General features: G+C 41.0%; 1 protein-coding gene across 5 annotated transcripts in view; it reads left to right on the forward strand.

The window, feature by feature from the left end:
• The window catches only part of PLCB1 (phospholipase C beta 1), a 694,419-nt gene that overhangs the window by 625,257 nt on the left and 53,978 nt on the right, over positions 1-15,184 (forward strand). The window contains exon 33 of one of the 5 annotated variants that reach the window (XM_068565594.1): positions 3,176-3,202. The exons of the other annotated variants lie outside the window; for them this stretch is intronic. The gene's annotated coding sequence lies outside the window, so the exon portion shown is untranslated. Of the gene's footprint in view, positions 1-3,175; positions 3,203-15,184 lie in introns of those variants that run through there. 5 annotated transcript variants of the gene reach the window in all.

Below are 15,184 nucleotides of genomic sequence, written 5' to 3' on the forward strand. Positions count from 1 at the left end.
GGCCAGGGGCTGCTGGCTAGAGCAAATTGAAGCTTGAAAATTAAAGACGACTTTAACTTGCTAGAGGAAATACATCATGAAATCTATTGGATTCCTTTGCTAATAAGAAAACTGGACTATGCCATTGCAATGGGTGTATATTTCAGGGAGAAAAGAGGCTTTATAGTGATTATAAAAAAAAAAAAAAAAAAAAAAACTTCTGATATATGAAAACAGGGTTGTAGTGAGATTTATAATGTTTTTGTCTTCAAGCACTTGTTGACTTGTGAAGCAGTGCAGGTCAGAAACATGTTGAAGAATTAGTGAAAACAACAATTTTACTGAGAAAGAGGTGTAAATTCTTTCTTATCCTTTATATCAATTGCCACATACAGTGATGCTCTAGCTCAATTATTTTCATTTTGAATGAAAAAATGAATTACCTGCAGATCCTATGAAAATACAGATTCTGATTCAGGAGGTCTGGATGGCACCTGAGATTTGTATTTCTGACTCGCTCCCAGGGAATGTCCTGGATGCCACATCTCCAGGGACCACATTTGACTAGCAAGGATCTAGTACATTCCTTCCTCCCGGCTGGAGCACCTGGAAGGAAAAGCTTTAAGCTGCCTTCATGGTGTTTTATTGTATTTTAATTTTTTTTGCCTAATTAAGAGCCTGACCCTTTGATATCTTTTTATTTTGCACTATTGATTGTTATACTAGAAAGAGAAGCAGAGAATGTCATTTGAGAGCTAAGACACGCCCTTAGCTTTTAGCTATGAATTCTGTCCATGTCCTCCCAGCGGTGATGATCTCGTCCCTGTGATGACCTTGTGATAAAACTCACATTGGAAGGTGGGGTGGAGGAGGGGCGAGTACTATCAATTTCCCCAGGAAGATGTCAGGGGGACCTTGAAGATGTCTTCCTCATTGGGCTATCAATGTTTAGGCTACCTTTTAAGTCATCCATTATAAGCATCATCGGATTGTGTTTTGTTGCACTTGCTGTTCCCGTCCTGGTATTTTTGAGAGTTACTGTGAAACATTTAACAACCCAGGTAGAGTATTGAATTCTCTCAGAAGAGGTAAATGACAGTGGAGCTCAGACACATGACTTGGGTTTTGTCTTTCAAAACAAATGCAATAGAGACGTAAAGGTTACATTTGTGTCACTGTACTCCATCAGGCTTGTGATGGCTGGTTCACAACTTGTTTTCCGTTCAGAATGTCAACTGACCTTCTTACTTAGCAAAAAATTATTTTCAAAAGAGATAGATATTCCCACAATACCTGGACATTATAAAAAATTCTTTAGTCACATAGTTAGTTTGACCCCTTTAGCTTCCCACATATAAAAAGACAACATAAAAATAAACCAATTTCACATTTTCCATGGAAAAATAGGTCTCATTGCTAAAATAGAAAAAAAATTGCACTATTTTGTATTTGAAAAAGAACAAAATATTCTTCTTTTATAGCAGTGTAAGGAAAGTATATTTCATACCAAATTTAATATTTCCCCAAAGGTTCCTTCCACACCTTAAACATCTCCATTGATAGACTAAAGCTGAAAACAAAATGAATGAATAAAATGTAATTGCACATAAAGCCATCGCACGTTTGTCAGGAAATAATGAGTTTTTACTATAAAATTGATTATAAGAATACTCATCATATAAATACTTGAAATTTCACATTTTTTAATTTGTGAATGCAAACCTTCAGGGATGAAAATATATTCCTTGTTATCAACTAAAGATAAATAGGTGAAGCTGAACAGCTTAGTCATACTTTTAACTCTGGTAACTTCTATTTTTTAATAAATACAAATTACTGTAGAGCAAGATTTAAAAAAAAACAAAAAGGGATGTTTGCTCATTGTGCATATGTATTAACCTTTAGGTAAAGAGCTATAAAATGACCAATTAAAAAAATAATGGTAATAAAAATAAATAAATTAATTAAATAAAATGACCAATTTCTAAAAATGCTAATGGTATAGCTTTGGAGAATCATAAATTTATGTCAAGTATTAAGTGCTTGCTTTATTCTAAACTATACCTATTTCAATAGGGAGTACAAATGCATGAAAACCACAGTTCCTACAATCTGTAAAACAAATAAAGAGCAATTCAAGGCCATAGAAGGACATTAACATTTTTTCCTGACACTTAAATAATAAAAACAAGAACAACTAGCATTTACTGAGCACTTACTATGTTGACAAGCACCTTCTATGCACATTACATGTGTCATCTTATTCTTGCCATTGTGCAGTTGAGGGAACTAAAGTTTTTAAAGGTTAATTACTTTACTAAAGTCATACAAGAAGTGCCAAACCTTGGAGATCCCATGTTTTGTATCCTTCAGTTTTCTCAGTAAATATCAGAAGCTATGATTTTGTGATCTAGTTGTCAGGGGTGTGAGATCACTTTCTCACATTTCGTGGGCAGGCAAGCAATAAGGGTCCACCGTCTGTGCCTCAGTACACTCATATGTAGAGTGGAGAGACTCCCAGCCTCTCTGTTGAAGGAAGCAGGTCTCTGAGTGGTGAGAAGGGGTAGACACCTGTCACATATAACAAAGCCTGTTTCGTTTGCTGGTGGCACACCCCGGCCTCCACAAGATCATGACCAAATCTTGCCAAGGATTTAGCCCCCAAACTGGTCACAGGAGCAAAGGAATTAACCATCATGGGCAGGATGTTCAAGTTTCTCAAAATCGCTTGTTTTTAACAAACATCTGGGAGAAGAACATCTCCTAGGACTAGATGTTAGAAAACTTCCAGCCCAGTGAAAACAGACCTCACCTCCAGGAAATCTGTACTTGAAAGGTGGGCAGCTATTTTCTGTGTTCACTGCATCCAGCGGGAAAGCACTGCCAAGCAGAGGAGGAACTCTGAGGTGCGGTGGTGCCTGCATGGGTGGGTTCAAAGGATTTGACACAACCTTCTTCCCTAGCTGCTTAACATGCACTGCTCCCCTGTGTGAAGCATTGGGATTGAGGTCAGACACCCTCACCTCCTCCCAACCTTGACTTGCCTTCTCCCCTCACATCTCCACTCACAGGCACCCAGCTTACATGTACATGCTGAGCTCAACCAGAGACCCAGTGGGCTTTCTTCCCTTGAGATCCCCTTCCCTCCACATTTTCTCTCCACATTCTCCCCTCTTAAATCCTTCTCTTCCTCCAGGTCTAGAAGAGCATCCTTGTTAACTAACACCTACTTCTCCCACTTGAAAAGTCCTGTCCTGGATTATGAGAAAGAAGTTTGGGTCCACACTAGGCTCTGTGCCATGGTCTATATGTATTTGTTAAGGAATTATTTTTATGGCTTTTGTTTTTTCATTCAAAGAATATTTACTCAGCCCTACTATTTACCCTGAGGTTACTAGAAAATCCAAAGGAACATTTGGAAAAGCAACATCTCCTTTTAGATTGTATCTACGTCTCAGTTAAAGCACAGAAAGGGGCTTCTCCAGAGCATGTGACAGATGACCCTGTTCTCCTTTTGCTCTGGAGTTAGAGTGAGGAGAACTGCTTTGGACTAAATTGTGAAAGATTTAAGCAAGAAACAAAAGTTTCCGAGAGGTAGAAAATCTAAATACCTAAAGGGATTCCCAAGGGTTATTCTGTGTCTCTTTGAAGATCTTTAATTGTGGCAACAAAGAGGCTGTCTGCAAGCAGAGAGTTGTGTACCGACTGGGTGACCTTTTTATGATCTCCTTTAGTCCATGAAGAATACGGTTAATTAAACTCAGAAGTTTGCCACTAAAATAATAGGTATGAGATCCAGAGAATTCAAGGTGTTGGAGGACTCATTAAATAAGGTTGCATAAATATCATGCTGAAAGATTTAATGAGTCCATAGGGTCAGTTATAGAACAATGGAGCATAGATGACCTAGAAAAAATAAATTAGAATCGATATTGTGCTTCTGAGTTAACAACTATAGATTGCTATATGAACACCTGAGAGAGAAATTCTATAATTATATCTTAATGCTGCATGTTGGTTTTCTCATCCCAGGGAAAATGAAAATTGCTCAGTTTTCTTTTACTTGTCAGTAATAAAAATAAAATTTTATATGTGTGTTCATTTCTGTGGTCTCTAGGAACCATGAATGCTTAAGTAGCTACAACTAGATAAATAGTGTTAATTTTTTCCTTTAATTCAACTAATATTTATTGAATGCTACTGCATAGCAGGCACTAGGCTGCATGCTGGGGAAATAAAAGGATGTAAAAAGATGCAACCTTGGGCTTCCCTGGTGGCGCAGTGGTTGAGAATCTGCCTGCCAATGCAGGGGACATGGGTACAAGCCCGGGTCTGGGAAGATCCCACATGCCACAGAGCAACTAGGCCTGTGAGCCACAACTACTGAGCCTGCGCGTCTGGAGCCTGTGCTCCGCTACAAGAGACGCCACGATGGTGAGAGACCCGCACACCGCGATGAAGAGTGGCCCCCGCTTGCCACAACTAGAGAAAGCCCTCGCACAGAAACGAAGACCCAACACAGCCAAAAATAAAAATAAATTAAAAAAAAAAAAAAAGATGCAACCTTACCAACCCCCCACCTCAAATTACTGTCTAGGGCAACCCTGTCAATAGAACTTTCTGCAGTGATGGAAATGTTCCATGTCTGAGAGTCCAGTGCAGTAGCCACAGGTAGTTATTTAGTATTTGAAATGTGATTAGTGCAACTGAGGAATTGAATATTTAATTTCATTTAAATTTAAGCATAACAGTGGTATGGCTAACATATGGGCAGCCCAGGAAGATAAGATGCTGAATCTAAATTTCTAATGTATGATCTACCTTTCTACAAAGGATTTGTGTTGGGACCAAACACTATGATCATTATTATAATAGAGCTCTTTACAGGGGAGGAAGGGCTGACTCTTCTTGGGGAAACCAAGGAAAGCTTCCCAGAGCTGGTAACCTTTGACCTACAGGAGGAAGTGGAAGTTTATCCAGCAGAGGAGCAGGTAGGAAGGAATTCCTCATGACATTGTGACAAAGCCCGAGGTGCAAGGATCACATTACTGCTGCAGAATTGCATGTAATTTCATAATTCACATGTTGTATTAGTTAGTCTGTGCTTTCATCACAAAATATCTCCAACTGGGTGGCCTGAACAAGAGAAAATTATTTTCTCACAGTTGTGCAGTCAGAAGTCCAAGATCAATGTGCCAGCAGGGTGGTTTCTGTGAGGCTTCTCGCTTCCTGGCAGGTGGTGCCTTCTTGCTGTGTCCTTACATGGCCTTTGACCTGCAGTCATGCACAGAGAGGGAGAGAGAGACAGAAACTCTGGTGTATCTTCCTCTTCCTATAAGGACACCAGTTCTATCAGATTAGGGCCCCACCCTTATGACCTCATTTAACCTCCTTAAAGGTTCCATCTCCAAAAACAGTCACATACAGTGAGGCTTAAACATATGAATTTTGAGGGGACACAATTCAGTTCATAAAACATGTTTCAATAAGCAAATATCTTTTTCTTTTTCTTTCTTTTTCCCTAGAAAAGGAGACATATACCTCACACTTAGCTCACACACATATGTAGAAAACTATCACCTACTGATCTATCATCCAATGATTTTTTTTTTTTTAACATCTTTACTGAAGTATAATTGCCTTACAATGGTGTGTTAGCTTCTGCTTTATAACAAAGTGAATCAGTTATACATATACAATATGTTCCCATTTCTCTTCCCTCTTGCATCTCCCTCCCTCCCACCCTCCCCATCCCACCCCTCTAGGTGGTCACAAAGCACCGAGCTGATCTCCCTGTGCTATGCGGCTGCTTCCCACTAGTTATCTATTTTACATTTGGTAGTGTATATATGTCCATGACACTCTCTTACCCTGTCACATCTCACCCCACCCCCTCCCCATATCCTCAAGTCCATTCTCTAGTAGGTCTGTGTCTTTATTCCCGTCTTGCCACTAGGTTCTTCATGACCTTTTTTTTTTTTTTTTCCTTAGATTCCGTATATATGTGTTAGCATACTGTATTTGTTTTTCTCTTTCTGACTTACTTCACTCTGTATGACAGACTCTAACTCCATCCACCTCATTACAAATACCTCCATTTCATTTCTTTTTATGGCTGAGTAATATTCCATTGTCTATATGTGCCAAATCTTCTTTATCCATTCATCTGTCGATGGACATTTAGGTTGCTTCCATGTCCTGGCTATTGTAAATAGAGCTGCAATGAACATTTTGGTACATGACTCTTTTTGACCTATGGTTTTCTCAGGGTATATGCCCAGTATTGGGATTGCTGGGTCGTATGGTAGTTCTATTTGTAGTTTTTTAAGGAACCTCCATACTGTTCTCCATAGTGGCTGTATCAATTTACATTCCCACCAACAGTGCAAGAGGGTTCCCTTTCCTCCACACCCTCTCCAGCATTTATTGTTTCTAGATTTTTTGATGATGGCCATTCTGACCGGTGTGAGATGATATCTCATTGTAGTTTTGATTTGCATTTCTCTAATGATTAATGATGTTGAGCATTCTTTCATGTGTCTGTAGGCCATCTGTATATCTTCTTTGGAGAAATGTCTATTTAGGTCTTCTGCCCATTTTTGGATTGGGTTGTTGGTTTTTTTGTTATTGAGCTGCATGAGCTGCTTGTAAATCTTGGAGATTAATCCTTTGTCAGTTGCTTCATTTGCAAATATTTCCTCCCATTCTGAGGGTTGTCTTTTGGTCTTGTTTATGGTTTCCTTTGCTGTGCAAAAGCTTTTAAGTTTCATTAGGTCCCATTTGTTTATTTGTGTTCTTATTTCCATTTCTCTGGGAGCTGGGTCAAAAAGAATCTTGCTGTGATGTATGTCATAGAGTGTTCTGCCTATGTTTTCCTCTAAGAGTTTGATAGTGTCTGCCCTTACACTTAGGTCTTTAATCCATTTTGAGTTTATTTTTGTGCATGGTGTCAGGGAGTGTTCTAATTTCATACTTTTACATGTACCTCTCCAATTTTCCCAGCACCACTTATTGAAGAGGCTGTCTTTTCTCCACTGTATATGCTTGCCTCCTTTATCAAAGATAAGGTGACCATATGTGTGTGGGTTTATCTCTGGGCTTTCTATCCTGTTCCATTGATCTATATTTCTGTTTTTGTGCCAGTACCAAACTGTCTTGATTACTGAAGCTTTGTAATATAGTCTGAAGTCAGGGAGCCTGATTCCCCCAGCTCCATTTTTCGTTCTCAAGATTGCTTTGGCTATTCGGGGTCTTTTGTGTTTCCATACAAATTGTGAAATTTTTGTTCTAGTTCTGTGACAAATGCCAGTGGTAGTTTGATAGGGATTGCATTGAATCTGTAGATTGCTTTGGGTAGTAGAGTCATTTTCACAATGTTGATTCTTCCAATCCAGGAACATGGTATATCTCTCCATCTATTTGTATCATCTTTAATTTCTTTCATCAGTGTCTTATAATTTTCTGCATACAGGTCTTTTGTCTCCTTAGGTAGGTTTATTCCTAGATATTTTATTCTTTTTGTTGCAGTGGTAAATGGGAGTGTTTTGTTAATTTCACTTTCAGATTTTTCGTCATTAGTGTATAGAAATGCAAGAGATTTCTGTGCATTTATTTTGTATCCTGCTACTTTACCAAATTCATTGATTAGCTCTAGGAGTTTTCTGGTAGCATCTTTAGGATTCTCTGTGTATAGTATCATTTCATCTGCAAATAGTGACAGCTTTACTTCTTCTTTTCCGATTTGGATTCCTTTTATTTCTTTGTCTTCTCTGATTGCTGTGGCTAACACTTCCAAAACAATGTTGAATAATAGTGGTGAGAGTGGGCAACCTTGTCTTGTTCCTGATCTTAGTGGAAATGGTTTCAGTTTTTCACCATTGAGGACAATGTTGGCTGTGGGTTTGTCATATATGGCCTTTATTATGTTGAGGAAAGTTCCCTCTATGCCTACTTTCTGCAGGGCTTTTATCATAAATGGGTGTTGAATTTTGTCGAAAGCTTTCTCTGCATCTATTGAGATGATCATATGGTTTTTCTCCTTCAATTTGTTAATATGGTGTATCACATTGATTGATTTGCATATATTGAAGAATCCTTGCATTCCTGGGATAAACCCCACTTGATCATGGTGTATGATCCTTTTAATGTGCTGTTGGATTCTGTTTGCTAGTATTTTGTTGAGGATTTTTGCATCTATGTTCATCAGTGATATTGGCCTGTAGTTTTCTTTCTTTGTGACATCTTTGTCTGGTTTTGGTATCAGGGTGATGGTGGCCTCGTAGAATGAGTTTGGGAGTGTTCCTCCCTCTGCAATATTTTGGAAGAGTTTGAGAAGGATAGGTGTTAGCTCTTCTCTAAATGTTTGATAGAATTCGCCTGTGAAGCCATCTGGTCCTGGGCTTTTGTTTGTTGGAAGGTTTTTAATCACAGTTTCAATTTCAGTGCTTGTGATTGGTGTGTCCATATTTTCTATTTCTTCCTGGTTCAGTCTCGGCAGTTTGTGCATTTCTAAGAATCTGTCCATTTCTTCCAGGTTGTCCATTTTATTGGCATAGAGTTGCTTGTAGTAATCTCTCATGATCTTTTGTATTTCTGCAGTGTCAGTGGTTACTTCTCCTTTTTCATTTCTAATTCTATTGATCTGAGTCTTCTCCCTTTTTCTCTTGATGAGTCTGGCTAATGGTTTATCAATTTTGTTTATCTTCTCAAAGAACCAGCTTTTAGTTTCATTGATTTTTGCTATTGTTTCCTTCATTTCTTTTTAATTATTTCTGACCTGATCTTTATAATTTCTTTCCTTCTGCTGGCTTTGGGGTTTTTTTGTTCTTCTTTCTCTAATTGCTTCAGGTGCAAGGTTAGGTTGTTTATTCGAGATGTTTCCTGTTTCTTGAGGTAGGCTTGTATTGCTATAAACTTCCCTCTTAGCACTGCTTTTGCTGCGTCCCATAGGTTTTGGGTCGTCGTATCTCCATTGTCATTTGTTTCTAGGTATTTTTCGATTTCCCCTTTGATTTCTTCAGTAATCACTTCGTTATTAAGTAGTGTATTGTGTAGCCTCCATGTGTTTGTATCTTTTACAGATCTTTTCCTGTAATTGATATCTAGTCTCATAGCGTTGTGGTCGGAAAAGATACTTGATACGATTTCAATTTTCTTAAATTTACCGAGGCTTGATTTGTGACCCAAGATATGATCTATCGTGGAGAATGTTCCATGAGCACTTGAGAAAAATGTGTATTCTGTTGGTTTTGGGTGGAATGTCCTATAAATATCAATTAAGTCCATCTTGTTTAATGTATCATTTAAAGCTTGTGTTTCCTTATTTATTTTCATTTTGGATGATCTGTCCATTGGTGAAAGTGTGGTGTTAAAGTCCCCTACTATGATTGTGTTGCTGTCGATTTCCCCTTTTATGGCTGTTAGTATTTGCCTTATGTATTGAGGTGCTCCTATGTTGGGTGCATAAATATTTACAATTGTTATAGCTTCCTCTTGGATCGATCCCTTGATCATTATATAGTGTCCTTCTTTGTCTCTTGTAATAGTCTTTATTTTAAAGTCTATTTTGTCTGATATGAGAATTGCTACTCCAGCTTTCTTTTGAATTCCATTTGCATGGAATATCTTTTTCCATCCCCTCACTTTCAGTCTGTATGTGTCTCTAGGTCTGAAGTGGGTCTCTTGTAGACAGCATATATATGGGTCTTGTTTTTGTATCCATTCAGCCAGCCTGTGTCTTTTGGTGGGAGCATTTAATCCATTTACATTCAAGGTAATTATCGATATGTATGTTCCTATTCCCATTTTCTTAAATGTTTTGGGTTTGTTATTGTAGGTGTTTTCCTTCTCTTGTGTTTCTTGCCTAGAGAAGTTCCTTTAGCATTTGTTGTAAAGCTGGTTTGGTGGTGCTGAACTCTCTCAGCGTTTGCTTGTCTGTAAAGGTTTTAATTTCTCCATCGAATCTGAATGAGATCCTTGCTGGGTAGAGTCATCTTGGTTGTAGGTTTTTCTCCTTCATCACTTTAAGTATATCCTGCCACTCCCTTCTGGCTTGCAGAGTTTCTGCTGAAAGATCAGATGTTAACCTTATGGGGATTCCCTTGTGTGTTATTTGTTTTTTTTTCCCTTGCTGCCTTTAATATGTTTTCCTTATATTTAATTTTTGACAGTTTGATTAATATGTGTCTTGGCGTGTTTCTCCTTGGGTTTATCCTGTATGGGACTCTCTGTGCTTCCAGGACTTGATTAACTATTTCCTTTCCCATATTAGGGAAGTTTTCAACTATAATCTCTTCAAATATTTTCTCAGTCCCTTTCTTTTTCTCTTCTTCTTCTGGGACCCCTATAATTCGAATGTTGGTGCATTTAATGTTGTCCCAGAGGTCTCTGAGACTGTCCTCAGTTCTTTTCATTCTTTTTTCTTTATCCTGCTCTGTAGTAGTTATTTCCACCATTTTATCTTCCAGGTCACTTATCCTTTCTTCTGCCTCAGTTATTCTGCTATTGATCCCATCTAGAGTATTTTTAATTTCATTTATTGTGTTTTGCATCATTACTTGGTTACTCTTTAGTTCTTCTACGTCCTTGTTAAATGTTTCTTGCATTTTGTCTATTCTATTTCCAAGATTTTGGCTCATCCTTACTATCATTATTCTGAATTCTTTTTCAGGTAGACTACCTATTTCCTCTTCATTTGTTAAGTCTGGTGTGCTTTGACCCTGCTCCTTCATCTGCTGTGTGTTTTTCTGTCGTCTCATTTTGCTTATCTTACTGTGTTTGGGGTCTCCTTTTCACAGATTGCAGGTTTGTAGTTCCCGTTGTTTTTGGTATCTGTCCCCCGTGGCTAAGGTTGGTTCAGTGGGTTGTGTAGGCTTCCTGGTGTAGGGAACTAGTGCCTGAGCTCTGGTGGATGAGGCTGGATCTTGTCTTTCTGGTGGGCACATCCACGTCTGGTGGTGTATTTTGGGGTGTCTGTGGCCTTATTATGATTTTAGGCAGCCTCTCTGCTAATGAATGGGGCTGTGTTCCTGTCTTGCTAGTTGTTTGGCATAGGGTGTTCAGCACTGTAGCTTGCTGGTCATTGAGTGATGCTGGGTCTTGATGTTGAGATGGAGATCTCTGAGAGATTTTTGCCGTTTGGTATTACGTGGAGCTGGGAGGTCTCTTGTGGACCAGTGTCCTGAAGTTGGCTCTCCCACCTCAGAGGCACGGCCCTGATGCCTGGCTGGAGCACCAAGAGCCTTTCGTCCACACGGCTCAGAGTAAAAGGGAGAAAAAATAGAAAGAAAGAAAGAAAGAAAGAAAGAAAGAAAGAAAGAAAGAAAGAAAGAAAGAAAGAAAGAAAGAGGCTATAATATAGTGAAGTAAAATAAAGCTATTGTAAAGCAAAGCTATACAGACAAAATCTCACCCAGAAGCATATACATATACACTCACAAAAAAAAAAGGAAAAGGGGAAAAATTAATATATCCTGCTCCCAAAGTCCACCTCCTGAATTTGGGATGATTCGTTGTGTATTCAGGTATTCAACAGATGCAGGCACATCAAGTTGTTTGTGGAGTTTTAATCCGCTGCTTCTGAGACTGCTGGGAGAGATTTCCCCTTCTCTTCCCTGTTCGCACAGCTCCTGGGGTTCAGCTTTAGATTTGGACCCGCCTCTGCGTGTAGGTCGCCTGAGGGCGTCTATTCCCCGCCCAGACAGAACGGGGTTAAAGGAGCCGCTGCTTCGGGGGCGCTGGCTCACTCAGGCCGCGGGGAGGGAGGGGTACAGAGGAGGCGGGGCGAGCCTGCGGCGTCAGAGGCCGGCGTGATGTTGCACCAGCCTGAGTCGCGCAGTGCGTTCTCCCGGGGAAGTTGTCCGGGGATCACGGGACCCTGGCAGTGGCGGGCTGCACCGGCTCCCGTGAGGGGCGGTGTGGAGAGTGACCTGTGCTCACACACAGGCTTTTTGGAGGCGGCAGCAGCAGCCCCAGCGTCTCACGCCCATCTCTGGGGTCCGCGCTGATCGCCGCGGCTCGCGCCCTTCTCTGGAGTTCGTTTAGGCGGCGCTCTGTATCCCCTCTCCTTGCGCGCAGCGAAACAAAGAGGCAGGAAAAAGTCTCTTGCCTCTTCGGCAGCTGCAGACTTTTTCCCGGTCTCCCTCCCAGCCAGCTGTGGTGCGCTAACCCCTTCCGGCTGTGCTCACGCTGCCCGCCCCAGTCCTCTCCCTGCGATCCGACCGAAGCCCGAGCCTCAGCTCCCAGCCCACGCCCGCCCCGGCGGGGGAGCAGACAAGCCTCTCGGGCTGGTGAGCGCTGCTTGGCGCCGAGCCTCTGTGCGGGAGTCTCTCCGCTTTTTCCTCTGCGCCCCTGTTGCTGTGGGATCCGCGCTGTTAGCTGCGGCTCGCGCCCGTCTCTGAAGTTCGTTTAGGCGGCGCTCTGAATCCCCTCTCCTCGCGCACCAGGAAACAAAGAGGGAAGAAAAAGTCTCTTGCCTCTTCGGCAGCTGCAGACTTTTTCCCGGGCTCCCTCCCGGCTAGCTGTGGTGTGCTAACCCCTTCAGGCTTTGTTCACGCCGCCAACCCCAGTCCTCTCCCTGCGATCCGACCAAAGCCCGAGCCTCAGCTCCCAGCCCCGCCCGTCCCAGCGGGGGAGCAGACAAGCCTCTCGGGCTGGTGAGCGCTGCTCGGCGCCGAGCCTCTGTGTGGGAATCTCTCCGCTTTGCCCTCCGCACCCCTGTGGCTGCGCTCTCCTCCGTGGCTCCGAAGCTTCCCCCCTCTGCCACCCACAGTCTCTGCCCGCGAAGGGGCTTCCTAGTGCGTGGAAATCTTTCCTCCTTCACAGCTCCCTCCCACTGGTGCAGGTGCCGTCCCTATTCTTTTGTCTCTGTTATTTCTTTTTTCTTTTGCCCTACCCAAGTACGGGGGGAGTTTCTTGCCTTTTTGGAGGTCGGACGTTTTCTGCCAGCGTTCAGTGGGTGTTCTCTAGGAGCAGTTCCACGTGTAGATGTATTTCTACTGTATCTGTGGGAAGGAAGGTGATCTCCCCGTCTTACTCTTCCGCCATCTTCTCTCCTCCCCATCCAATGATTTTAATCCTTGTTTTTTATTTGTCTATTAATAGATAACATAGAGTTCTGGAAAATTAACAAGTAAAAAAACATCTAAAGCAAAGTGTCCACCTCTCAGAACTCGAATGTAATTAAATATTGCTTAAGCAAATAGTAATAATTTTCCTTTATTCTCTGAGGACAAACCATTGATGAGCTGGAGCTGGTCATACTAGCTCAGAGGAACTCATTTAAAATTTTCCAGGAATTCTGTGAGCCAGTTGTTAAACACAGACACTATTGAAAAGTAAATTATATAGATTTACAATTAAACAAATCATACTAAAAACAAAGGGATCTATAAGGGAAAAGAATATATATAAAACGGAATCACTTTGCTGTACACTTGAAACTAACACAACATTGTAAATCAACTATACTTCAATTTAAAAAAAAAGAAAAAGAAAAAAAACACAAAAAATAAAAACAAAGGTAACAAATATCCCAAACTCACCACTGCTAATTAATTAAGACATTTCACTATTGCCTGTGCCCTGGAGGTAAGTTACATCTGTGGTGCCTATAGGGTCACTGCAATGGATTCCTACCACACACCTCTTCCTAACTCTTTGTTCAGGGTCCTCACATTTGTAGCTTGAAATTGTCTACAGTGAGTATATTTACACCATGGAAATCAACAAATGCCACAAACCAGGCTCTTTTTTTTCCCTAGGAGAACAGCGTATTCAACATTCACCAGTACACCACTGGCACAAACCTTACTGTTTTATGGCATAGGTTTTTCCCAGAATTGTGCAGAGTTCCTTTTGCAAACATTATTACCCGTCCTTTGTAAACAAAACTTTCTACTGAAACATAATTTATTACCTTTTTTAAACCTTTTTTTCTAGGTTTCTTCCACCAGAAAGAGTCAGTGCTGCCTTGCTGACCTATGAACTCTCAAGCCCTGCATATATAAAATATTTCGGGGGTGGGCAACAGAAAAGTCTCCTCAAACCTAAGCCTAGCATTGACATCATTTTTCTAACCCATTCAGCAATGTCTTCCATCCGAAAATTGCCTCAGCTGTAACATAATATCCCTCCCACTGCTAATACTACCCCACAGCGAATACTAAGCTAACACTTTCCTTGTTCGTTTTAAAGAGGCCATGTTTTTTCTCTGCTAAGTTTTAAGTAACAATAAATGAAGTAGAATAGAAAACTGCTGGGGTAAATAACAGTTTTCAGATGAAGTTTTATTTTCTGTAGGAAATATTTCTCTCCAAGGTTGCTCTTTTATTCCAAACAAGTAAGAATTGGCTCAGGCTTTGAAAATGAAATGCCAATTCTCATTCAACCTTTTATTAAAACTACAGTTAAGCCACACCTGTGTTCTCTAAACTCTGCAGCCCAGGAGGTGAAAGTGACTTGTCTGAGGTCACAGAGGGGCAGCACTCAGTGCCTGCCCAGATCTTTCACTCCAAATTAACACCCCAGTACCTCTTGCTTTCTGACTACAACCATGTTCATTTATGATTTCTTTTATCATCATCATATTGTATGAGGCTGTTATGAGGGTGATGAGAGAAGAAGATGTTCAAGCAGAAAAGATTAAGTGACTTGAAGTTTTCACCCATTCTCCAGGTGTAGCTTACATGCACAAAAAATTGAGAATCATGAATCTAGGTTGAATTGAGGCATAGGATGGATAAAATCCTTGGCATAGAGAGGGAGAAGAGAAAGGATCCCAGGACTTAGTTCCAGATAACTCTTCATTTTAAGAAGTCTGGTAGAGGAAAAAAAGCCTGAAAGGGACAGAAAAGGTACAACCTGTGAGTTGGGAGGGAAAAACCAAGAAGAATAAAAGGCATTCCTATGAAGGCAATGATCCATAGTGTCTACAGGACTCAGTAGACGCTACTTTAGTGACCACGTGTCCTTTGACTTTAGTGACCAGGAGGTTATTGGTGCCCTGGGTGTGAGTGAGGGGTCACGGGAAATGTGGGAGCGGAGCAAAACAAGGGTGGAATGAGCAGGAGGCAAGGAATAGGAGGTAGCTTGCCTACCACTCTTCTCGAAGCCCAGGCTTGAAGAGAAGCAGAAATCTGAAATAGTAATGAGGGATGTCAGGAATCGGGGGAAAACCCATTTGAAGAGAGGTGAATGAGTACTTCTA

This window comes from Eschrichtius robustus, chromosome 16 (genome assembly GCF_028021215.1).
Source record: "Eschrichtius robustus isolate mEscRob2 chromosome 16, mEscRob2.pri, whole genome shotgun sequence".
Taxonomy (NCBI): Eukaryota; Metazoa; Chordata; class Mammalia; order Artiodactyla; family Eschrichtiidae; genus Eschrichtius; species Eschrichtius robustus.